At 43.4% G+C, this 26,125-nt stretch overlaps 1 long non-coding RNA gene across 1 annotated transcript in view; it reads left to right on the plus strand.

The window, feature by feature from the left end:
* Window positions 1-4,566: 4,566 nt before the first annotated feature.
* The window catches only part of LOC138258746 (uncharacterized), a 77,562-nt gene continuing 56,003 nt past the window's right edge, over window positions 4,567-26,125 (plus strand). Inside the window, exon 1 of the long non-coding RNA XR_011198544.1 lies at window positions 4,567-4,921. This is a non-coding gene — a long non-coding RNA (uncharacterized lncRNA). The remainder of the gene's footprint in view (window positions 4,922-26,125) is intronic.

A 26,125-nucleotide genomic window follows, 5' to 3' on the forward strand; every position in this document is an offset into this window, starting at 1 on the left:
GTGCCACCCATGGGAGCCCATGCAAACTGTGTCTGCAGGCCTGCCTTTGCAGCCTGTGTGAAATGGTGCGTGCACCCTTTCACCGCAGATATAAGGCTTGCCTTATACCCTGGTCACTGCACTTAGACACTGTATGTCACTGCTCTAGTAGGCCCTTCAGCCCAAGCGCAGGGTGCATGCCACTAAGTGTGAGGGTACCCTTGCATGAGCAGAGTACCCCTACAAACCCCAGACTCCATTCCCTGGGCTTTGTAAGTGTGGGGAAGCCATCTTAAGTAGTGGACACGGGTCAACCACAACTACATAATGGCTCTCCGAACCTAGGCATGTTTGGTATAAAACATGTTGGAACTACATGCAACTACATCGATTTTAGTGCTAGTTCCCCGTTCTGCTTGTGCAGCCTTACATCGTCTGGCTGCCAGCCTGCTCTGCTGCCGACCCCCATACACTGTTCTGCCCTCCAGCTGGTGAGCCTGGCTCAGGCAGAGGCAAGCAGAACAAAGGATCTCCTGCAAGGAAGAGGTGTGATCACCTCCCCCTGTGCAGATGTCTAAGGGCTGGGGGGGGGGTGGCCTCTGAGCGCACTTGGTGCCTTCTTTGCATAATCTGGTTTGCACCAGTTCAGGAACCCCCAGTTTCTGCTCTAGCGTGAAACTGCACAAAGGACTGGGGAGTGACCACCCACCTGTCCAGCTCCTCCCCTAGGGAAGTGCACAGAGCTCGGAAACAAGATCAGCAGAGGCCCCTGAGAGCATCTGACTGGTTAGGCCAGGTAGATAACGTCCCTGACCCCCTATAATAGGTGGGTCACTCCTCAGATTTGTCAAGCAAGACTCTACAAGGAATTCCATGCAAGACATCTTATGCTCCTGGCCTCTGGAACCGCTGCTAGCTTGCTTTGGAAGCTAAACACGCCTCCTTCTGGTAAGGATGCTCCCACTCCAACGTTATCTCTCCGGATCCTGCAAAAATTCTGCATTACCCAAGGCTGTGCACCCTCCAGGGAGACAAGGACCCTGTTTACACCTGGAAGCATGAAGGAATCCCCCTTAGAGTGAAGGAGTCACTCCCCTGCATTCACAGACACCTTGAGACAACGTGGACTGGCTGATGGGAGTCTGCTGTTCCATGGACATCGAAAGGCTCTGCTTCACAGGTGGTGGGACTGTGGCTTCCTCTGTGTCCTGCTTGTCTTCTAATCAACTTGGGAGACTGTGGGCCCCTACTCCTGCCACTGGACCACAACCTCTATCCACTACAACTGTTGCTTATAAGGCTTGTTGACTCTTCCTCCAGGGGATCTTCAGGCGCCAAAAAGCCCCAGCCTCTAGCACTCTGCAGCTCAAAGATCAGCCCCTTTCCTGCAGCTCCTGCCACATGGGACTACTGTTTTGTTGTGCTGCTGAAGCCTCCTTGTGACTCCCTGTGTCCATCGCCTGTGGGTCACTTGTGGGAGTTCCAGTGACTTCTGCTGGCCTTCCTGCATGTGGAGGGCCAGCCCTGGCTCCTTCTCAAAGGTGGAGTCTCCTGGACCTTGCTGGTCCCCAAAACTCCGAAACTATATCTTCAGCTCATGCTTACATTTGCCAGTGCTTGTTGTTGGCCTAGCCAGTCACAGACTCTCCTGCAATCCGCCGATCGTCGAGGGTACAGCTTGTAGGTGACTCCTGGGATCTTCTGCAGCTCCTGGACCCTGCAGCTGGACTCCTTCCTCCACCGACTTGCAGGAACTTCACCTCCAGGAGAGTGGCCATTTCCACCTACACCACTTGGGCACCTCAAAGGGTGCTGGACTCTGTCCCCTTTCTTTTCAGGTCCTTCACATATGGACTCTGTCCCTGGGTTCCACCGGCCTGGTCAGTGGGTCGTGACAGCAGCTGGACAATCCGACCTTTCACTAACTTAATAAAGAGTCTATTCTCCCATCTGCATCCGGGGCCCCTGGTGTAGGTACTCTTTTCTTGTCGGTATCCTTGGGTGGGGGCACTCTCCAACATTCCTCTTGTCTGTTGGTTTCCTTGGGGTTTACTGGGAAGGGTCCTGAAACACACAAACTCCAACCACTACTCCCTGTGTTAGGGTATAGGGCGACTGGGTAGGTAACCACCTTGCACCTGGTCATTGGGGACACTTACCATACTTACATCTGGTGTTTTCATCTACCCCCAGCACCTAGCTAACTACCACACTTATCTTGGTTTGGTTCACTCTTTCGCATTCCACTTACTTGTTATATGGTTTGGCCCCTCCATTGGGCCCTGTCTATTCTTTGCTGTTCATCTTGTTATTTTGTGTATATATTGTGTGTAGATATCTCCAAAGGGAGATATACCAATGCTAGCCTAGTAGTTAGTGCTGTAATAAAGAGTCATTTATTTTTACAGTGCTTGTGTGGTCCTTTCTTGTGACTGAATTATTGTCTGACTACTGTGGTATTGCAAGTGCTTTACATTCCTGCTGAATAAGCTTCAGCTGCTCACCTCAGCTCCCCCTAGAGAGCTTTTGCTATCTGGGCACCTGTTCACTGTCACTAAGAGTTGCCTGGAATCAGTATAGTGTGCCACACCATAGGTGTACATCATAAACTGAGACAGCCTCCTACAAGTTTCTTAATATTTCTGTTATAGAGTAGTAAAATCTTTTCCCTATCTCAAAGAATTTTTTTGGCAAATTTGGCTGATAGTGAACATATTGCAAATTTATCAAATAAGGCATTCACCCATGGAAATACACTAAATGCACTTTGTGGAGCAACATATCAAAGGCACTTTAATCATCTATTATCAGAATACAACATTAAGAGCCAACCAACACTGTTATATACTACAATATATCATAGAGACTATACAAATTAACCAGTGGCACTTTTTGTATAAGGTGAAATTGAACATTCTTCGCACAATTGGCATTTTAAATTTCATGGTGTCCATAGAAGCTTTAAGGTTGACATGAGGATTAGTAAACCCTTTCATAAGAGTACTGACTTCTATATTACAATGGTTGCATTGTCTACTGCATGCTGAAGAAACGCATTTGCAGAGTTTTATGGCAGTGGAATGCTTGGTTCCAATTATGGAGGCTGTGTCATTTTCAGCTAATATTTTAGCCGCATTTCAGTGCTTTTTTTTTCTAGATCAGATATTCTGAATATGAATTATGTTCATCTTAAAACTATCCCAAGCATACAGTGAAAAAGTGCTCCATAGAAAATGATAAAGAGTTATGTGGAGCAAAGCATTGTTTCCGTTGCATTATTCAGTCTTGTCAGCTGTTCCTCAAGTGTATCTGAACTGGAAGTTGGAACATAGAGTTCAAAGCTGTATAATGCTATGTAGAGTTTTTCTTTTCAATTGTTTTTATTGATTTTCAAAACCAAAAATGAAAACAACAAGTGCTATGTATAGGTAAATGTTTGCCTTTAAAAACTGTGATGGATGCATAGCAAAATATGATATGAAAGGAGAGAATATGTACCTTATGCAAAAATGATATACAGACTATCAAACACATTATGGTGGTCATTATGACCCTGGCGGTATTATAACCGCAGGGCCAAAACGACGGGAGCACCGCCAACAGGCTGGCGGTGCCTCCTGGCATATTTTGACGTATGTCGCACCGCCGTTTACCGCCACAATGGCCCCGGCGGATGTAATCCGCCAGGGCAGCGCTGCCCAGGGGATTACGAGTCCCCGACCGCCAGCCTTTTTCTGGCGGTCTGAACCGCAAGGAAAAGGCTGGAGGTATGGGGAGTCATGGGGCCCCTGGGGGCCCCTGCATTGCCCATGCCATGGGCAGTGCAGGGGCCCCCTGAGAGGGCCCCATGCGGCTTTTCACTGTCTGCTGTGCAGACAGTGAAAAGCGCGACGGGTTCAACTGCACCCGTCGCACGGCCGCAACACCGCCGGCTCCATTTGGAGCCGGCTCCTATGTTGCAGCCGTGATCCCCGGTGGGCCAGCGGGCCTGAAACCAGGTTTCCGCCCGCCGGCCCAGCAGAGATCTCCAAATGGCCGCGGCGGGGGTGCGGCCGCATTGGCGGCCGCATGGCGGTCAGATCTTGGCGGGCGGCTAATGCCGCCCGCCAAGGTCGTAATGACCCCCTATATTTGCTTGTCCTGCCATTAAAATGTATTAACAGAAACTTTTAAAACCACTTAAAAAAAAAATATATATGGTATTATAACAGCAATAGCAGCAATGGAGGTGATAAACTATCAAGTTAATGAATTAATGTGCTGTAAAATTTCAAACTTATTTAGCTCTTTCTTACAGTTGTATTACGGAATCGATTTTCGATTATTGTAGATCTCATTGTAAGAGCTACAGATACAGATAAGAACTGGAAAACAACTTGAAACTATGTATGCTGCCATATCCAGTATTTAACAATAGACCTTATACTTTGTGTTTTCAGTAAGTCACCAATGGATCTTCAGTAAATCACCCGTGTATATGCATGATTGAATTGGCCTTTTCAATTTTAGTTGTTACTCAGCAAGAGATTATTCAAAAGGTATACTGTATGTCTATATAATGTTTTGCATAGGTAGTGTAGCATCAGGCTGTGCAGGTTTACTTTTTTTTCTCTTTTCTTTACTTTTCCTTAGATTGAACATTTCTTTTTTTAATTGTAGAATATTACTTTTGCCTGTGATGTATCTGTGAAACGTATCAGGGACAGTGTCAGAGTAATGGAGGCGCCTAGGCGTTACCGTGGTGTATGATACTTTTATTAATTTGGCATAAGTATGATACCGTTTTTTGTTCTACAATTATTTTCTTCTTCTTTCTTCTCTCTCTCTTTTTTTTCTTTTCTTTCCTCTCGTACGGTCTTCACCCTCTTTATTCTTCTTTTCCAGGTGGTGACTCAGGAGGCGCATGGAAGGAAAGAAGAATACAGAAATGGTGGTTTAGGAGGTAGATATTACTAGTGATATACTCTATCTCTCTCCCTATCTCTCTCTCTTTCCTTTGTCTTGTCTGCCCCTTTTCTTTCCGTCTTCGGGTCTTCTCTTTTCTTTCTTTCTGGATTTATCTTTCCCTCTCTGTTCTTGTTATTGTTTTCCTTCTGCTTTTCTCTCTCTCTATTTCTGCTTCTTTCTTTCTTCCTGAGTTCAGGAATGTCTCATCAGTTTTCTGTTGTTTTCTCCTATTTCACTGGTCTCTCTTTTCCTTTCTCCCCTATATTTATTATTTTTTCCTTTTCTGCTTCTTAGACCTTTTTATCTCAGTTTTCTCTATCTCTCAGTCCCTTGGTGCCCGTGAAATTGTGTAAATCAAAAGGATAGCCAATCAAAACATATTAAACAGTAACATAGAAATAACTACAGTGTAGATGTGTTTGAAATGCAATTGTTCCGTTCCCCTCCTGCCTTCTCCCCTTAGTGCCTGATAAAACCCTCGTTCCCGTTATTCCCAGCCCCCATCCTGAATTAGGACCGTACCGGACTGGGCCACACTCTTCCCAGAGCGTGGGCGGGCTGCTCACTCAGTCTCACCTCCTGCACCTCTCTCCAGTTCTTCTCGAGGATTGGTTGGCCTCTCTGCACTGCGTCTTTTTTTTCCTGGCGTCTCCTCCTCTGCTCCGCCCATCTGACACTCCAGTCTGTACGCGTCGTCTCCTCCGGGAGAAAACCGTTCTTTCCCTGGTGAGTTTGTTCCGGGTTTAAAAAACCATCCTGCTTCTGCATTGGTCCTCTCTCGATTGCCTACAACTTTGTCGAATATTTCTGGGTGAGCTTTGCCGGACCCGAAGGTGCCCCCGGGATACGTCTGCGCCTCGTCTCCGAGTTCCAAATCGTCACAGTATTTTTTACGGGTAGAGTCATCTTTGATTCACAAAGCTTGGTGAGATTATTTTTATGATTGACTGAAAGTTGTGGACTGGGAGTTGGGCTTTCCTTTTTCTGAATCTACCTCATATTTGTCAATAGCTTCTGTGTTTGCAACTCTCATGCATTTACTAAGTTGCGCGCTCATTAGTGTTTGTTTCAACAATTTTGTATAGCACCACTTGTGGAACCAAGAGCTTTCTAGGACCCACATTAGAATCGTTTTTGTTAATCTTTGGACTATTAGTTTTTAAATACTTTTAGCACTTAAGGAGTAGTAGTTGCATAATCATTTGATGATTCTTTTTAATTACTGATGGATACGCCAATTTTGATTGGTTGTAATTAATTTTCATACAGCTTGTGATAATGTATTTTGAATATTTCTCTATGTTGTGTTCTATCTTTTTCTATCTGGACTAATTTTGGACATTGTTCTATTTATTTGTTGTGGCTCTATCAACAATCAGATTCTTTTTTTAAAGTGTAATTTAATTACTATTTGGCCCAGATGAAGCGACATCACTTAGACAGGATAAACATGTGTTGGCCTTTTTTCTGAAAGATAAAAGATTTTGAGTTTTTAGCAAAAAAAGTATGAATTACAATTTACAGAAGTCTCCAGAGTGATATCTACTTAAAACAAATTGACCTCAAACTCTGTCTGTTTGAACTGCAGTACATATGGTTAGATGACAAACGTTTTTTGACAATAGTCTGGTGGTTGGGGTCAAGGAGTGTCTTTTGTCTCAGCTGTATATCATGGGTTTGTGGCCCTAGAATAAAAGAGACTTGCAGATCCTAGAACAAGGTACATGATTGTATAGTACCAGAGATTAGTGTCCTTAACATCCCCTAATTCCTTTGTGCCAGGATCATATGAGAATTCTGCCATTTCACAACACTGTTCACAGGGTGACGTCAGGCATACAAGCTTTGCAGTTCCACCATCCTTCAAAAGAACTGGGAACCGGTTATTCATGCAGTAGTGTTAATAATCCTGAACATTTCTGAGATGCATCTCAGAAGCACCCATTATGAGGAGTTCTGTGGACTCCTCTCACCACTGTTAACCATGATTTCATTTTTTGATGCACTTTTGTCTAGTGCCTGACATTGGATAGCCCTCTGGAAAGCACCATAAACTACTAGGCTTGCATCTTGAGAGTGGGTATCAATTGAAATTAGAGTAAGCATGCAGAGGGACTAATATAGGTATACCTCCAACAACAGGTATAATTCATAAGTTCTATTGGGTTGGAAAAATCCTCTGCATGGTAAAGGTGAGTGCTGTGCACCGCAGGATTAGTGACTCTATGTTGTTTGTGTGTGTACCAGGGAAAGCTACAGTACATATATAGAGCACTACATGTGAGATTTACTGCATGTGCTGGCTGTATTCATGCCTGGAAGGAGTACAGGACATAAGAAATGTAGTGATGTGTAGTGCATGCGTAATGAGAGCATGTGCTGGGTATATGCGCACTGCAGTGAAGCACAACACATGAAGGGTGAAGTGCTGTGCAGTGTGCACATGGTGGGTGTGTGCTGACAGAGTGTGTGTTTGTAAATAGCATACCCTGGTTAAAAATAGAAAATCTTCTGTGGTGAACAGTGTGCACAGACTGTGTGTGTGTGTGTGTGTGTGTGCGTGTGTGCGCGCGCATGTGTACATGTTATGGTAAAATGAATGGAGGTACTAGTCATGATGTGAATGTACACTAAGGAAATGTGCCTACAATGGTATATTACATGGAAGAGCCTGAATTCCATTTTGGGAAACCCAGGACTGCCAGGTGAAGACACGAGGAGCAGAGGAATACCCAGATACAGATTTGAGTATTTCTGCATTACTGTGAGCTGGGTGGTGATGTACATTGGAGGAAAATGAGACGATTGCCTTTACTCTTCAAAAGACTGCTCCTTGATTCAATGATAGATCATAAGGAAGGGACCTGGATGCACCTCAGGAAGGGAGATGGAGCTGATAAGGGAATCATAAGGTGTAGGCCTGGAGGTCTGGGATTAAACGTTTGATGCGCATATCACTTTGGCTGACATCTAGGTGAGAACTCTGGTCACTTCCATAAATTGTGTTGTGGGATAATCAAGTTCACTGCTGTGCTTTTTGTGACAGAAATCTTTCATGAGTAAAGATGAAATGGAAAAGTGCACCATGGTACAAGGGTACGGTGCCAGCACAGTGGGAAATGAGAGGAATGCGCCTTATGGCAGAGATACAACACATTCCTGTCCTTTTCCTTTGACGCAGGGTGCGCAGCAAGGTGACTTGCTACGCTGCCCTGGGTCAAAAGCCCATAAATATGGGCCATGGTGTTTGTTACAGTGTGCGTTTTATACAGTTGGCCTAGATGTTGTGTGTGATGGTGCACAATTTGTAACAGGCAATATCAAATTTATTTTAAAAATAACGTGAATTTACCTTTTTTTTATCTTATGTAATGCATAACTATAAAATCATAGATCAAACATAATATTTTATAAAATGCACTTTTCCGATAAACTGAAACACAGAACATTAATAGGATGTACACCTATTAGCTTCGGCCATCAGGTCATTTCGGCTCAGATACCCCACGTTTGGTTTAGAGATGGTGTATTATACGGTGTTTGAATCTTGAAAAGTGTGCAATTTGTCATGGGAAATGGACATTTTCATGAATGTTTTATTTTCTGCCTTTGCCTTTACTTTCCAGAGCAGTGTAGTTGGTTAGTATATTTTCGTGATGTACATTCCATCGTTCCTATTGCTGGCATACACTCGATCCGACCTGGAGATCCCTGCATAAAAGCCATCCCAGGTAAGATCCGGCGAAATATAGCTGAGCGGAAACTCATGGGACGTGCAACCAAAACAGCGTATATGAGCTTTCTGCCTGGCATTTTGCCTTTCCTCTTCCTGCTGTGAGAACTCTTGCTTGCTTGTTATATTTTTATTCTCTAAGACACAGAGGTATAATATCACTGTTAGCATCACTTTGATTTATTTATATTTGTAGGGACAGAAGAACTTTTTCGACTCTGGTTCATGTATATTGCAGAGTTGATAACTCTAAATCCATCTATAGTCCAATGCTTCTCTTATTAATCCGCATTCCACCTGGTCACCAACTTACCCTTGTTTTTATTTGCTGCATTATCCACGGCTGGCCGACTAGTAGAAACCCCTGGTAGGATGGAGGTGAATTTGGTGATGAATGGGATGGGAAATCCTTTCGGTCCTTGTGACTAACAAACCGTGTTCCTATTTGTCATAGTGTTTTGCTGCTATGGAACTGTAATGCTGGTAGGTCTCGTGCCTGACCTGGAAGCATTGGGATGTTTTGTAAATTCTTCTTCAGACTCAGCTATAAGTCTATGACTTTTCAGTCAATTTTTTTTAAAGAAAATCTGGTAAGGTGCTGTCCTCTAATACTTCTCGTTAGAATCGGACGGCTTTGCTTCCAATTCCATGTCAGGACCGGAGGCTCCGATTATGCTTTCTCTTTCTTTACTGACTTAAACAGTAGCCAATCAAGTACAAGTAACAGAAAAAACTACAACACCCAGGATGCCTAACATCCTGTCACATGGTCCAATCATCGTCCATGTCCTCTGCTATGAGTCCTTTGACCTATGAAGTCACTTCCTCTTTCTTTGCTGCTTCGCAGCAGATAAGTACATGATTATTTTCTCTCCTTTATTATTGATGTATTACAAGTGTTTTAGAGTGTGTAATTTGCCTAAATAAGCGTCGCGATTCAGCGCGCTTTCATGGTATGTGTTTAAGCGCTCTCGCGCTTAGTATTATTGGCGTTTTGCCAATTTTTGCAGCCCGACCTTTTGTGGAGCGGGAGCAGGAGCTGAGCTGCCCTCGGGCAGTCTCTTTTCTATTTTTAGCGCGCACACGCGCACGCACGCATTATCGAGCCGATCTCTTCCAGATTTGGAGCTCGATCGGCTCGTGTGTGCTGCGTGCTCGTCTGTGCCTTTTCCCTTAATTAAATTTGCTCCCTGACGCCCAGCAGATTATAAAAGCTGACTGGGTTGTAAAATAAAGACCAGGCTACTGCCTAGAGTGCATTTCAGGTTGCTCCCTCCACACTTTAATCTAAGGGCTCTATTCCTGGCCTGAACTTAGGGGTTTTGCGCTCCCCCAGTTGGACTCTTGTTTTAAAATATTTTTTCCTCCTCAATACTGTTGTTGCTCTATTGAACCATGGCTCAATGGTATGAGCAAGAAGCCGAGTACTACACAGAGGAGTTGGGCAATCAACTTGAAGTTGATCTGGTGGAAGCCCTTGATACCAGGGCCCAACAATCAGTTAATGATGCTCTAGTGAGAGCTCTGGGCCCTTTCTCTGGGCAAATATTTGACCTCGCTCGATCACAGGGTTGGTCTCAGGGACAACAAGAACATAAAAAAGTAAAAGATAAAGCGAAAAATTTGGAACCAGGAGCAGAGGTCAGTGCTATTCACGCTGATGCTTTCGAGAAACTGCGGAGAAAACGCAGTGGCGAACACAATTACAGTTCGAAAAAAGGAACTCCCCTTTCTACCTCTTCCTCTGATAAGACTTCCTCCTCTGACGATTCAGATGTTTCTGATGTTCCTGTACCAAGTAAGAAAAGTAAGAAAATGCCCCCCCCGTTCCAGGTTCTAGACTTTGGTACTACAGAAATTATTCATCCCAGGTCCTCCAATTGGGTTCCCCCTCCCGAAGTAGCGCAATATGTTCAAGCCAATTGGCGAAAAAGTTTCGATAAAGAAGTTAGGTCACGCCTGAAGGCGGAGTGCCCCAGACCTGACCTGGAGGGCAAGGTTTCGGAGACTCCAGAGATAGACCCCACCATGGTCACCTTCATGAAAAAATTCGCCAAAGACCCCAAAAAAGGTTTAGACCGCTCATGGCGTAGCTGCCAAGACAAACTATTGGACCTTTCAGGTCCTTTGACTAAAATCCTGGAATTGACATATGTAGCCAAAGAATCTGGTTCTCCGGTGGACACCGATGTCCTTATCGGGTGGGCACAAAGAGCTGTGTGCCTATTAGGAAATTCTAACTGTGCCATTTCAGCAGAACGAAGGAAATCGGTGCTTATGCGCATTGATCCCAAATTATCGGATCTTCTCAGAAGCGGGACCTTCGGCTGAAGGACTGCTTTTTGGATCCTCATTCATCAAAGACCTAGCCAAGTTCTGCTCCACTTTTTCTTCTCTTGACAAAGCACAAATGTCACTCAAGAAGATTTTCCAACGAGGCCTTTTTGGCAGGGCCGGTCGTTACGGGGGACGTACGTCCGGCCGCAGCTCCTTTAACAGTCCCCAAAACTACTACCCAAGAGGCAGAGGTGGTTGGTACGGAGATCAAGACTCCACCTTCTACCCCACACGACCTAGAGGGGGTCGACCCCGCTTCCGCAGGGGTCATCGCAGGGGACAACAAGGAGCCATTCAAGACTCAAGTTTCACAGGTGAGCATTATTCATTTTTCTCAGGTCAAACTTGGGGGCAGAATTGCATCTTGCTTAACAAATTGGACACGGATATCCAGAGATCCATGGGTTCTCCAAACGGTAGAGGGAATTCGACTGGAGTTTGTCAGTACCCCCAAACAACTCTCCCCCCCATTACTAATGTGTTTTTCCAAAGCAAATCAAGATTTTATAGACAAAGAAGTGCAAGCTCTCTTAGACAAAGGAGCCGTACAATTTGCTTCCCCTCATCCTTTCGGTTTCCTCAGCCCTATTTTTGTAGTAGACAAAAAGGGAGGAAGTCATCGCTTAGTCTTGAACCTAAAGGATTTCAACCAGTGGATCCTATACAGACATTTCAAGATGGAGGGTATCCACATGCTAAGGGACATCCTGTTAGAAGGGGATTGGATGGTGCGTCTGGATCTAAAAGATGCCTACTTGTCGATTCCAATTTTTCCTCCCCACAGGAGATTTCTACAATTTCAGTGGAAGGGTCAATGCCTGGAGTTCCTGGCACTCCCATTCGGTCTATCGTCAGCCCCTTGGTGCTTCACAAAGCTACTGAGACCAGTGATGGAATGACTCAGAACCAAGGGAGTCAGATTGATTATATATCTGGACGATATTCTGCTGATGGCTCAGTCCCCTCAAGTCCTAATCTCGCACTTGGATTGGACCATCAGTCTCCCACAGGATTTAGGTTTCCTGATCAATGTACAGAAGTCATTGTTGAAACCTTCACAGATAATAGAGTTTCTGGGATTCCAGATAAATTCCATTTTATGTCAACTCCTCCTTCCCTCTCAGAAGATACGCAACATCAAGCGGGAATTGAGATCAGTTTTAACCCCTACATTATCGAGCACTTCAAAGGCTCAAGATCAGACATTTACAACAGGGTCTGAGTTACTCAGAACAAATCCCATTGACTACCGAAGTAAGATCAGAAATTCAATGGTGGCTTCATCCAATGGAAGCTTGGAACGGCAGGGCGATTTTCGGCTCTCGCCCGGAGGTAGTGATAGAATCCGATGCCAGCAGATGGGGTTGGGGAGCTTGCTGCAACTCCCTAGTGACGGGGGGCAGATGGTTAGAATGGGAACAATCCCTTCACATCAATTGCATGGAACCTCTAGCGGGTTAATTTGCCATAAAGAGCCTCTCCCTGCAGAAAACAGATTGTTGCATACTATTATGGATGGACAATCTATCAGCAGTGAGGTATGTCAACAAATTGGGAGGCACGAAGTCCAGAATACTGGCGGAGATTGCCAAGGACTTCTGGCATTTTTGCCTAACTCAGCGTTTAGTAGTTATAGCGGAATACCTGCCTGGGGACCAGAATATCATAGCAGACTGGAACTCCAGATACCTATCAGACTCCAGCGACTGGAAGTTAGATCCTCTGGTTTTTGCTCGGATAGTCAAGGAATGGGGCAGTTGCAAAGTGGACCTGTTTGCCTCACGACTCAATTGCCAAATTCAAAAGTTTTACAGTTGCCGTCCAGACCCTTATGCATTAAAGACAGATGCCTTTCTTCAGGACTGGTCCCAGTTTCGAGGTTATGCGTTTCCTCCTTTTCTGATGATTGCCAGAGTTCTGTCTCAAGTGCGGAGACAGAAAACAGAGATTGTTCTTGTGACTCCGTTTTGGAGAGCACAGCCTTGGTTCCCCAGTGCTCTTCATTTAGCCTGTGCCTCTCCTCTTCTGATTCCTCCTCGTCCGAATCTTCTCTTGAGTCCAGAGGGCCTTCAACATCCTCTGATCTTGTCAGGGAAGTTAACACTTCTAGTCTGGTTAATTTCAGGTCGAGATGGAATACCCCAGATGTTTCGCAACAAGCTGCGGAGTTCATTAAACAGGCCTGGGCCGGTAGTACCCATAAGAGATATGATTCAGCCTGGCGCAGATGGTCTAGTTGGTGTGATGGAAGGGGTGCCAGTCCAGTGGAAGCACATATTGGTTTGATTGTTAACTTTCTAGCAGAACTAGCTAGTTCAGGTTTGGCTTATCGGACGGTCAACAATTTTAGATCTGCCATTTCAGCAGGACATTCTCAGTTAGAAGATAAGCCCATTGGAGAACATCCATTAATTTGCAAGCTTTTGAGGGGTATACGTCTTTCTAAACCCCCTCAAGCTAAATATACTGTGTTATGGAATGTTAAGATTATTTTAAAATTCCTTGATTCTTGGCCTGCCAACAGATATTTGTCTCGCAAGCAGCTTTCAGCTAAACTGACCATGCTTTTATGCCTTGTCTCTTGCAAAAGAGTTTCGGACGTCAGAGCCTTAGATTTAGCAGGTAGAACTTTTTCACCAGAAGGAGTCTCCTTTTCGGTGACAAGAAGAACTAAAACAAAATTGCAGGGTAGTATCCTATCCAGTTTATACGGAAAATCCAAAATTATGTGTTGTTCAGTGTTTAAAGGATTATGAAGTTGTCAAAGAAGAATTTCGACAGGATGCTAAAGGTCAATTGTTAATTGCTTTGCAAAAACCTTTTAAACCAGTTTCCTCAGCTACTTTAGCTAGATGGATGAGATGGCTGATGAGTGAAGCAGGTATTGACACCTCTGTATTTGGGGCCCATTCTGCTAGAGGGGCTATGGCTTCAAAATCATTTGCCTTAGGTTCTCGTTTAGAGGACATAATGAAAGCGGCTGATTGGTCTTCAGAAAATACTTTTCGTAAGTTTTATCATAAACCGGTATTGGATGTAGCTAGTGTGGTGATGGAACAGCTTTAAACTAGCATAATCGGAGCCTCCGGTCCTGACATAGAATAAAAAAAATTCTAGCTATTGCGTCAAGAATTTTCAATTCTATTAAGGACACGGAGGCGAGGATTATCCCTCCCTTGTTATATATATTGAATATTTATTATCATTTATTGTGCATATCTTATGATATATTGTCATTTAACCCTCCCATTATTGTCAATTATAAAGTTTGAGACTATGTATATTTTATGGGATATTACCTACCTGTTTATTGTTACAGCTTCTGATCAGAAGAACGCCTGAAATTCGTAACCTCAAGGAAAGTTTGGGTTATAATGTTCTAACCAGTTGTTTTATCCGGCATGGAGCCATCCAAGTTTCGGCTCTTCAGTATGGAGAAGAAGTTCATGACTCTGGATTTCGGGATGGCGTAAGAAGTTTCTTTTTCAAGTTGATCTTATCTGTTTGAACAAAGAAAGAGGAAGTGACTTCATAGGTCAAAGGACTCATAGCAGAGGACATGGACGGTGATTGGACCATCTGACAGGATGTTAGGCATCCTGGGTGTTGTAGTTTTTTCTGTTACTTGTATTTGATTGGCTGCTGTTTAAGTCAGTAAAGAAAGAGAAAGCATAATCCTCGCCTCCGTGTCCTTAATTGAATTGAAAATTCTTGATGCAATAGATAGAAAAATCTTTACTCTCCTGCCTTGAGAAATGAGTTGCCTTTATCGCTACATGTCAAACATGTTGTCGTGTTCCTTTCCATAGAATTCTTATATTTTGTGGAACGACTGGAATGGTCTTTTTGGAGCTTGTATATGGTTTCAGTTAGCTGAACAATAAGGATGCAATATTATTGCTCTATTACTCTTGCTCGTGTACTAATCTCTGCTTTTCGGGTATGACACTCAGTAGATTTAGGCTGGCCTGTGCAATATTTCCCCAAAGGGGCTGCCTTTGAAAGACGGGTAGAGTATGGCAGAGTCCCTCGCATGTCAGGCCGTCTAACATGTGCTCGAATCTACCTAATCTACTCGCCTTTTAGAGGCGATCAAGTATTGTAAAAATCTCCTGAATTCCTGAGAACCAGCCTGCGTCGAATGTAGCAGTTTAACAGGGATTTGTATAAAATGTTACTGTAGCTAAGAATAGCCTTGTTTTATTCCTTTTGCACTCCTCTATTACTTTGAAATAAGTACATTTCCTGTAGATTTTTTTTTATTACTCCATTATACAGGAACTCCAAATATCCAAATATTCCAAGCCTAAAAGGCACTGTGCATTTATCTTAAACTCTTGCTTTTTTTTTTTACTCATAGTTCTTATATGCATTCACTGAATGAATGCACTGATAATTTGTTGCTCAAAAGGAGGAGTGCAATTTGGCCACAGTAGACAGGGATCTAGACTTTATTCACATCACTGTTCACTGTGGCAGCTTGGCATGCTACTGTGATCTAGTGTATAAGGTATAAACACATACATATACACAATCACTGAAAAAAACAAAGGTTAAAGTGACGTTATAGTTAGGAGTGATAATAATGTGTTACTTTACGTTAAAAAAAACAAGAAATTTACTGGAAAAATCAAAGATTAAAGTGATGTAATATTTATGTCGGGTAATGATCAGGTAATTAGATCTTACTTTAAGTTAAACAAACACTTAGAAATTCAAAGAAACAACAAAGGTTGTTAGGTGACAATGTCAGTTAAGGAATACAATATTCAACTAAAAAAATTAAAATCACCAGTTATAATTCACTGAGCTAACTATGGGCCTCATTATGAACTCGGCAGGAAAATCCGTCGAGTCCGGCACTGGCCATCAACACAGACCGCCAGCGTGCAGGAGACCCTGACGGCCACATAATGTTCATTCAGCTGGGCCGGTGGGCGGAAACGGTGTTTACGCCAGCCGGCCCAGCTGAATGCAGGGCCTGTACATTGCCGCCAGCTCCACATGGAGCTGGTGGCAATGTAGCAGGGCGGCGGGGGCCCGAGGCACCCATTCCGACAGCCTTTCCCTGGCGGAGGTAACCACAAGGGAAAGGCTGGTGGAACCAGGTACATTATCCGGCGGGCAGCACTGCCCTGTCGGATATGTAACTCCACCATCACCAGGCTACCTGGCAGCAGAAGCTTGGCGGTGGTGGAATTACAGAAGTGGTGGTTCTGCCACGAATATTATCTGGCGGCTGGGCCGCCATACCGGTGGAGGTAATTACTGCCACTGCTGGCATGGCGGGCCCAACCGCCATGTTCATAATGAGGGCCTATATCTTGTGCCCCCTCCCTGTAAAACTGCAGACCTAACTATAATGTTACTTTAATCATTGTTTATTTTCAATGAATTCCCAAGGATTTTTTTTCATAAAGAACCACCCTTTATATAATGTCATTTCAATCTTTGATTTTTTCAGTCAATATCAAGATTTCTTTAACATAAAGTAAAATATGACTAACATACTTAACTGTGGTTGCGTAAGGAGGTTTGAGTATGTGAATGAAGCGACCTTTCTGTACGGTGTTCCACAGAGTGGGTAGGCGGGGGTAGGGGGTTTGCCCACCTAGAGTGACTTGAGTGCCTCGAATGAGTGGACTCTATGTGTAGTCTTTGCAGTGACCTCAGACTTTGCACAGTAGGGGCTTGCCCACATGAGACTTGGATCTCTGGATGGAGTGGGCTGTACGAGTAACCGGTGCACTGAGCTCAGACTATGGTAGTAGGGGCTTGCCCATCTAATGAGGGTTCAGTCTCTTACAGGAGTGGGCTATATGCACAGTCTGCACACTGAGCGCAGACTGAGCATAGTAGGCGCTTTACCCCTTAATAGGGCTTGGGCCTCTGGAGGGAGTGGGTTCTACACAAAGTTTGTGCATTGAACACTGACTGTGCATATAAGGGCCTTTCCCATCTAATAGGGCTTGCATGTGTGGAGAGAGAGGGCCCTGCACATGTCTGTGCACAGAGCTCTAATTGTGCGTAGTACAGCCTTGTCCACCTAATGGGGCTTGGATCTCTGAAGGGTGTGGGCTATATACACAGTCTTCATGCTGAGCCATGACTGTGCTTAGTAAGGGCTTTCCCACCTAATGGGGCTTGGAACTCTGGAGGGGGTGAGCTCTATGCACAGTCTGCATACTGAGCACTGGCTACACGTAGTATGGGCTTGCCCACCTAATAGGACTTGCATGTCTGGAGGGAGTGGGGTTTATGCACAGTTTTCAAACTGAATGCTAGTTGTGGGTAGTCACTGCTTGCCCACCTATTGGGGCTTGGGTGTATGGAGGGAGTGGGCTCTACGTGCAAACTGCGCACTCAGAACTGACAGTGCATAGTACAGGCTTCCCCACCTATTAGAGCTTGCTGATCTGAAGAGAGTGCGCTCGTCGCACAGTCTGCGCTCTGACTGTAGACTGTGCCAGTACGAGCTTGCCCACCTTATAGGGCTTAGGTCTCTGGAGGGAGTGAGCTCTTTGCACCATCTGCACACTCACCACTGACTACGTAGTAGGGAGGGGCTTTCTCATCAAATAGTGCTTCTGTGTCTGGAGGGAGTGGGCTCTACGCACAATCTGCATACTGAGAGCAGACTGTGCATAGTAGGGACTTGGCCATCTGATGAGTTTTTAGATTTCTAGAGGGAATGGGCTCTATACACAGTTTGCGCACTGAGTGCAGAATTTATGTATTAGGTTGTTGCCCACATACTGGGGCTTCATAGTGTATTGGAAGTGCACTCTCCATAAAAAACTAAGTACAGCCCTAAAGCTGTGCCTTAATTTTTTTTGTTGCCTCTCCTGTACCTGCAGAACTCCTGATTGACCACAACAACCTTAATTCTTTTCTCTTAGATTTGACAAAAGGGGGAAGGGAGTCCCTCTGGGACCCCCACCACATGACCCAGCAGGTCATGGTGCTTCTACATTGCTCACTTCTATATGTTTTTAATTTTAATTTTAGGATATGGGGACTAAGTACCAGTGCCTTGTAATGGCAGCTGCAACATTTCTGAAACTGTTGTTTCCAGCAAATTGGAGCACCAGCTCCCATGGGTCCATTTCATTTCCACAGGAGCAAGAGTCCAACTAGAAAAAAAAATCTTCTTGGATAAATTGGAAAGCTGTATTTTTTAATTTTCGGTCTTCCAGGACTCCCGTGGGAGCAACTGTCAATATACCTATACATTTTGAGCCTTAATTTCTCAAAAACTACTGAACAGATTTACACTTAATCACAAAAAAGCATGCATTCTGGGTAGGATCAAGCTTTCTATCAAATTTGGTGTAATTCTGTTCAGCCATTTTTGTTGAAGTGCCATCTGAAATTCTCTCTGGCAATTGGGGAGAAGTGTTTTAGGACCCCCCCTTTTTCTCAGACGTTGCTTGACAGATCAACCCTCAATTTTCCAGTCATGATTATACATATATCTATCTATCTATCTATCTATCTATCTATCTATCTATCTATCTATCTATCTATCTATCTATCTATCTATCTATCTATCTATCTATCTATCTATCTATATATATGATAGATAGATAGATAGATAGATAGATAGATCTATCTATCTATCTATCTATCTATCTATCTATCTATCTATCTATCTATCTATCTATCTATCTATCTATCTATCTATCTATCTATATATATTATAGATAGATAGATAGATAGATAGATAGATCTATCTATCTATCTATCTATCTATCTATCTATCTATCTATCTATCTATCTATCTATCTATCTATATTATAGATAGATAGATAGATAGATAGATAGATAGATAGATAGATAGATAGATAGATGGATAGATAGACAGATCCCACACAGAGTCCTCCTCGTGCACCTCCGACATAGTGGCACAGAATCCCTCATACCAGGTAAGAAAATGGAAAAAAGTTTCTTCTTTCTTTAATTTATTGCGTGGACACCAATATTACTAGAAGTGCAAAACTAAAACTAATTTTCATGGCCGACGCGTTTCCGCTCTACGCCTTCAAGTAGACCTCAACAGCAATTACAATGGATGGCACTTTATTGTATTGTTCTTCCTTGAGCCCTGAGCATTAGACTTGTTAGTGTACTTTACTTTTTTAGCTCATTTTGTCATCCATTATCTCACCACATGCTGCACTATCGTGATAAGTGTAAATACATTTTTCATTCACATTAGAATAAAGCATCAGCACATTTGTTCCGTCAATTTCATTTCTCAAAGGGCACATAATTCAAAGATATGCCTTACATTTTTTCAATGTTTTCTTTTCTTAGTTCTCCACTGCTCTCAATTGTATTGTATTGTATATATATTCATAATGGTTCCACATATGTATATAAGCCAACAAGAATTGCTGCACTCCCAGTGGGCACCCTTATCAAGATGTTTGGTGAGTTGAAGTCCTGCAATTATCCTGCCACAATACCAATGCAGCCCTAACTGAATAATTATTTAGGGGAAAAGGTCGCGAGGCAATGCAGTAAATCACAATTTTACTTTCACAGAGACAGAGGTCAAAGGGGCTGGCAAAGAATTATTCTGGAAATACTTTTTTTGAACAGTATGCCTGCAGAGAACACTTTACTGAAATGTTCAAACACAGGTTCTGCTAATGAATTAACTCTATGTGAATGCATTAACGGAAGTACAAGTATAAAAGCACTGAGCATAAACTACACAGAGGATGTTATGACCTCTCATACTATGTTTACTTGTGAAATGAGAAGAACACAAATATTGATTAGCAACATTTAAAGAAGGACTCTGAAATTTGAACTATAACTCCCACAATCCCCCTGTCTTTATATAAGGCAGGTAAATGAGAACCAATGTTGAAACGCATAGTGGTGTTTGAAGTGCTGCTCTGTGAATAAATGGAATCTGCTAACCTTTAGTTCTGGGGGTGCACCAATTCTTGTTGGCTTACTTTTCGAGGTCCTGGTCTCAACCCTATGCTGGCACTGTCAGTCAGAGTGCACCGCTTTTCAGACCAATTATTTTGCAACATATATATATATCACAATCTTATCTGGCATGGGATACAGTATTTCATATTTTTAAATTGCAATCCATTAATCAAAAATTATGTTCCAATCACAAAATATATAATAAATACTCATAAGTTTCCACAAGCTACTATCACATGCAATATTCAAATAAATACAGCATCCATTTCTTATCTTCTCATTTACGGGAATCTGAGCACATATCTACATGTCAGTATGTTCAAATCTCATTTTTCTCAACAAGCCATCACAGACCCTCATTAATTATTAATTGTTCTTCAGTACATAATGTTCTTAAAATCATGGCATGTATTCAGTCAAGTATAACCAATCCTAAGTAGTACATAAAAGATGTGTGCTTATAATTCCCAATTATAACCTTGAGTCTAAAGTGCCACTGCGCAATGTATAAGTGTAACCCACCAATTATCAATGAGATGTGCAAAACTGCATATCCTTCTACTCACAGTACTTCAATTTCAATTATTTAAGGCACATAAATAATGTAAATGATAACCTCAACTTCATATTATTGGATTAATCCCAATCGTGTTACACAACAGACCCAAGCATGTGATAGGTCCTTGGTGACCCATCATTTTTAAAGTGCCAAATTGTAGTTATCAAAATGCATCCTATTAATGCTATGTACTCATTTCAAGGTTTCCCTTGCCTGTAAACATCTTAGTCATATATAAATGAGAAAAGGAGGAAAGTGCCATGTGCACCCGATACATATGTATACATGTCAAAATAGTTCAACACTGATACTTGGAGTAGTATTTAAAGTGCTCTGTCCAGATGGAATGACATATACTACCTATAAAATGAACGAAAAGTGCTGTGTGCCATCATCTTTTCTGTTACAATAGTGCCATCTTTGTTCAAAAAGGTAAAGTACATATAATAGGTGCGAAAAAGGGAATATTACAATAGGTCAAATGTCCAATCTAGCATGCTTTATAAGTGAACATACAATTCAGCATCTGCATTATGACCTCAGGGAGTCTCTGTTCTTAATGTGACTATCAATTGCAACTCCTGTCTCCGTAGCTCCTTTTCTGTATCTCCCCCTCATGGATGTGTTTTGACATGCCTGATTCCATAGTACTCAAAAGTTGAAAGTAATCTTCCATTATATTGTTCAAAATGACAGACCATGGGGTAATTTCTATTTCCATTGGTAATCGCTGTCATATGCTGGAGGATTCTCAGTTTCAATTTATTGATTGTACTCCTGACATACAGCTTGTCACACCCGCATTTCAATACATATAATACGTGGTCCATGTTGCAGGTGATCCTGTCATCGATTGTAATTTTCTGACCCTCAAAAGTTTGATAATTTTTACAATTCAACACATGCCTTATAGGAGTTGCACTTAATGAACCCCTGGTATTACTTGGCAACCAATTTGTTTCTCCTCTTCCATGGTCAAAATAACTAAACGTCAGTAAGTCCCACAATGATTTGGCCTTTTTAGATGTTATTTGAGGGCCAATACCTACAACATCTTTCAAGTGTTCAACCTCATCTAATACATGCCAGTTCTTTTGCAGTAGTTTCATAATACTGGGGAGTGCTACTTTGTATTCCAGGAACATTCTTTTCACCTTTTGATCCTTTTTATTCTGCTTATTATCCTGTCAGTATAACAGTTGTTCACTTGTTCTGCCACTGGCTCTTCTCTTTGCATCTCCTAAAATATTTTTGGGGTAACCCCTTTGGCTGAACTATCTCATCATATTACATATTTCCTTTCCAAATTGGTCATCTGTCGAGCATATCTGTCTGGCCCTCAACCTAATTTAACTGTTGGGAATACTCCATTTAGGGCTGCCGGGTGAATATTGTTTGCGTAGAGTAATGAGTTAGTGGCAGTTGGCTTTCTATGTATCTGTGTTGTTAGCTGATTGTTGGTCACATCTAGTTCCACATCCAAAAAGACACAGTGAGACTTTCTGTATGTACTCGTTAATTGCAAATTTAATTAATTAGAATTTAATTTTGCCATGAAACAGTTTAGCTCAGTCGCATTTCCTTCCCACAAGATACATAGAAAGGCTATAAATCGTAATCATAACAGGCTGACTCTCTGGGTATGCTCTTCATTATCCTTGGCCCAGGCTACCTTCTTCTCCCACCATCCTTTGAACAAGTTTGTGTAGGTGAGGCAAAGGGGGTGGCTATCACCGTTCCAAGTTGCTGCAGATAGTACTTGTTATCAAATATAAAGACGTTGTGGGTGAGGCAATATTGTAACAGAGTAATTCAAAATGCTCACCTTAGCTCAAGCCCTGTCTGTCTTGGACTCTGGATGGTAGTGTTGAATTTGCAGGATGCGTATATCCACATTCCTATCTGCCCACAGACTTCACCTACGGTTCACGGTGGGCCAAGAGCACTTTCAGTTTGCTGTGCTCCCCTTTTGCCTTACCAGCACCCTTTGGGTGTTCACCAAGATGATTGTAGTAGTTGCAGCACAACTGCAGAGGTCAGGGATTCCAGTCTTCCGCTACATCGACTATTTGCTGTCGAACACAGGATCCCTCCAGGCAGTCATCTCCCACTTGCAGACTACGGTGGACCTTCTGCATTCACTGTGTTTCACTATCAACATGCCAAAATCTCACCTGACTCCCTCATTGACTCTCCCTTTCGTCAGAGCTGCTCTGGACACAATGCATTTTCAGGTTTATCTTCCCAAACAGTGATCCCAGAATATACAGGTTATGATTACAATGTTTCAACCTCTATTCTGGATTTCGATGAGACTGACTCTGATGCTTTTGGGCCTCAATGCCTCCTGCATCTTGCTGGTGATACAATGCCCATTGCCATATATAGATAATACAGTGGGACCTTATGTTCCAGTGGGCACAGCATCAGGGGAATCTCTCCAACCTGGAACAGATCTTGGAGTGAACTGCAAAAGATCTACAGTGGTGGCTTATGAACCCTAATTGAGTCAGAAGCAGACCCCTCTCCATTTCCTAACTAGAGCTGACTGTGGTGACCAATTCAGCACTTCTGTCCTTGGGTGGCCACGTGGGAGAGATGGCGATCAGAGGCCTTGGGTATCCAGCAGAGTCCAGGCTCCACATCAACTTAATGGAGCTCCAAGCAATCTGAAGGCCGTTCTTCCTTCAGTCAGGAGAAGGCTGGTACCAGTGTTTATGGACTTCACCACTGCCATGTGATACTGCAACAAACAAGGTGCAGTGGGGTCGTGGACCCTTTTTCAAGAGGTCCTGCATCTCTGGACATGGCTGTTACATCAGGTCATTTCCCTTGTTGTTCAGCATCTGGCGGGCTCTATGAATGCCAGAGTAGACAAACTCAGCCGTCAATGTCTAGCAGATTATGAATGATGTCTCCATAGAGAGGTGGTGCAAGGTCTCTTGCAAGAGTTGGGATCCTTCGTTATACCACCACCAAGATTGTGCAATTTCAACAATTCTGTGTACTGGAGTTTACAAGGTGGCTCTTACTCAGCGATGACTTTCATCTCAAGTGGTGCCCAGCCTCCTGTATACCTTTCTGCCGATACCACTCCTTTCCAGAGTTTCCAAGAAGATCAGGAATGACCGGGCCCAAGTCATTATTGTGGCTCCAGATTGGGCACAGAGATTCTGGCATGCTGAACTCCTGAGCATGAGCATCAGTGCTCCAGTCAGGCTGCCCCTCCGGGAGGATTTTCAGTCGCAGCCGCCGGGGAGGGTTCAGCACCCAAACCTACGCATCCTCCGCCTTCAAGCTTGGAGGTTGAGCAGTGGAATTTCTGTCAGATTCAATCTTCCTCTAAAAGTCTGTGACATTATTCTGGCAGTCCGATGTCCCTCCACCAAGATGGTGTGTGCCTGCCGTTGGAACACATTTGTGGCATGGTGTGAATCCAAGAACATCGTCCTCCTTCCTGCACCCCTATACTAAGTTCTAATGTTTGGTCTTTCTCTGGTCCAGCAGGGCTCTGCTCCGGGCCCTGTTAAGGTTACTAATCAGCCATTTCAGCTTTCTTGCAGCTGCTGGACCAACCTTTGCTTAGTGACCTGTTGTGACCCATTTCTCAAGGGACTTCAACACCTGTTTCCTCCAAGATCATTCATCATGCCCAAATGAGTCATTAATCTGGTCTTAACTTCTCTCATTTGCATGCCTTTGAGCCACTGCATGACTGCTCACTCTTCCTACTCACTTTAAGTACAGATTTTCTGGTGGCAATAACATTGCCCAGCAGGCTCAGCAAACGGCAAACACTCTCAGTGCACCCTCTCCACACAACATTCTTCCCTGACAAACTGGTTCTGAGGATGCATGCCTCCTTCCTCCCAAAGGTTGTAACACCTTTTCATCTAGGCTAAACTATAACCTTGGCTTCCTTCTTTGCGCCACCTCATCCCTCCAAAGAAGAGGAGAGACTCCACCAACTGGACCCAAAAAGATAATTTTTATTCTACCTTGATCCCACTAGAGATTTCCAGGTGGATGATTAACTGTTTGTTCGGTATGTCGTAGCGAAGAAGGGATGGGCTGTAAATAAACAAACCTTCTCACAATGGTTGGTGCTCTACATGAAAATCTGCTTTACACTGGCCAAAAAGCAACCCCCTGGGGGTTTACACTCATCTCACAAGAGCCAAGGCTGCAACCCCTGTATTAGCTCATGGATCCCCTGTCCTGGACATCTGTCAAACAGCAACATGAGCATCACTGCACACATTTGCCAAACATTACTGTCTGGGAAGTCAGGTCTATTGTGACGGACATTTTACCCGTTCAGTCCTGCAGGACTTTTTGGTCTAATCTGCTCACAGACCCACCTCAGGAGAGATTTGGGGTCTCTATTCTAAGGTAAGGAAGCTGTGGCTAGAAGCCCCTATCAGTTGAACAAATCACCTTCGGTAACACCTGGTAGAGACTCTGTCTAGCTGCAGATTCCTTATCGACCCTCTCATCCTTCCTTCTCTGCAAACTGATTTCATCATGGGGTCACCCTTCTGAGGCCCTTAGCAATGCACACCATTGCAACAGCATACTTTGTGGCTCCGTGCTTCTGTCATGGAGAGTTGTGAACAGAAACTAATGTCAGCAAGCTGGAGTGGCTCTTATATAGACCAACATGGAACTGAGCGATGCCAGCCACCTACTGGTGCACAGGTGGACTGCGTGAAAATTTACAGATCCAGCCTGATGCCTAAGGTAAGGAATCCGTGGTTAGATAAAGTTTCTACCAGATGAGGCATTACAGAAGATATGTAACATGTTCATTAAGAAACTTCCAATAATTCTTATGCCAGGGAAAGTACAACAATATGTTGATTGAAACGTGCAATACCCATAACAGTGATGGTATAGGGAATCAAGTTGGATGGTAGAGTTTATACAGTATAGTCATGAGTGATTTGATGCTAAGCTGGTCAACTCCACCCACCCCCCCTATTTGCTGGGAAGTGTGTGTGACTGAAGGTAGCATGATCAGGGAGAAGGACAAGAGGTGTTGAATATTCTTTCTAGTTCATTCGGATTTTAGTGGTAGCAGTTAAGTGAAAGGATAATGTTTGCTGGTTGGTAAACTTGAGGGTCTAGTGTGTTTTTAGTGGGGGTGTGAGTGCTTGGAGAGGATTCATACAGACATCGTTGCAGAGCTGATGTATGGATGGGATTACTATGAATAGATTGGTATTAATGTGGAAAGGAGGGGTGTGAGTAAATATAAGTATTCAGTAGCCAAGTTCCTATAGATTGCTTCAGGGGCATCTTGAATCCCTCACTTTCACAGCTAGAGTGGGGGTGGAATTCTTGATGAGTCTCTTCTGTCTGCAGCTTGGCAGATAAAGGCTCATATTTAAAGTGAAAAGGTGGGTGGGTAAGTAAGTGGAATGATGGATGGATGTGTGAGTAAATGGGTAAATGGATGTATTAGTAAAAGAGTGGATAGAGAGAAAGCTTTAGGAATGAGTGAACGGATGGATGGATGGATGATGGGTGGGTAAAAATGTGGATGGATGGGTGAAAGGATTGTTGGTTGAGTGAAATGGTGAATGTGTGGCTGAGTGAGAGGAGGGATGGGTGGTTGAGTG

Source organism: Pleurodeles waltl, chromosome 9 (assembly GCF_031143425.1).
Source record: "Pleurodeles waltl isolate 20211129_DDA chromosome 9, aPleWal1.hap1.20221129, whole genome shotgun sequence".
Classification (NCBI taxonomy): Eukaryota; Metazoa; Chordata; class Amphibia; order Caudata; family Salamandridae; genus Pleurodeles; species Pleurodeles waltl.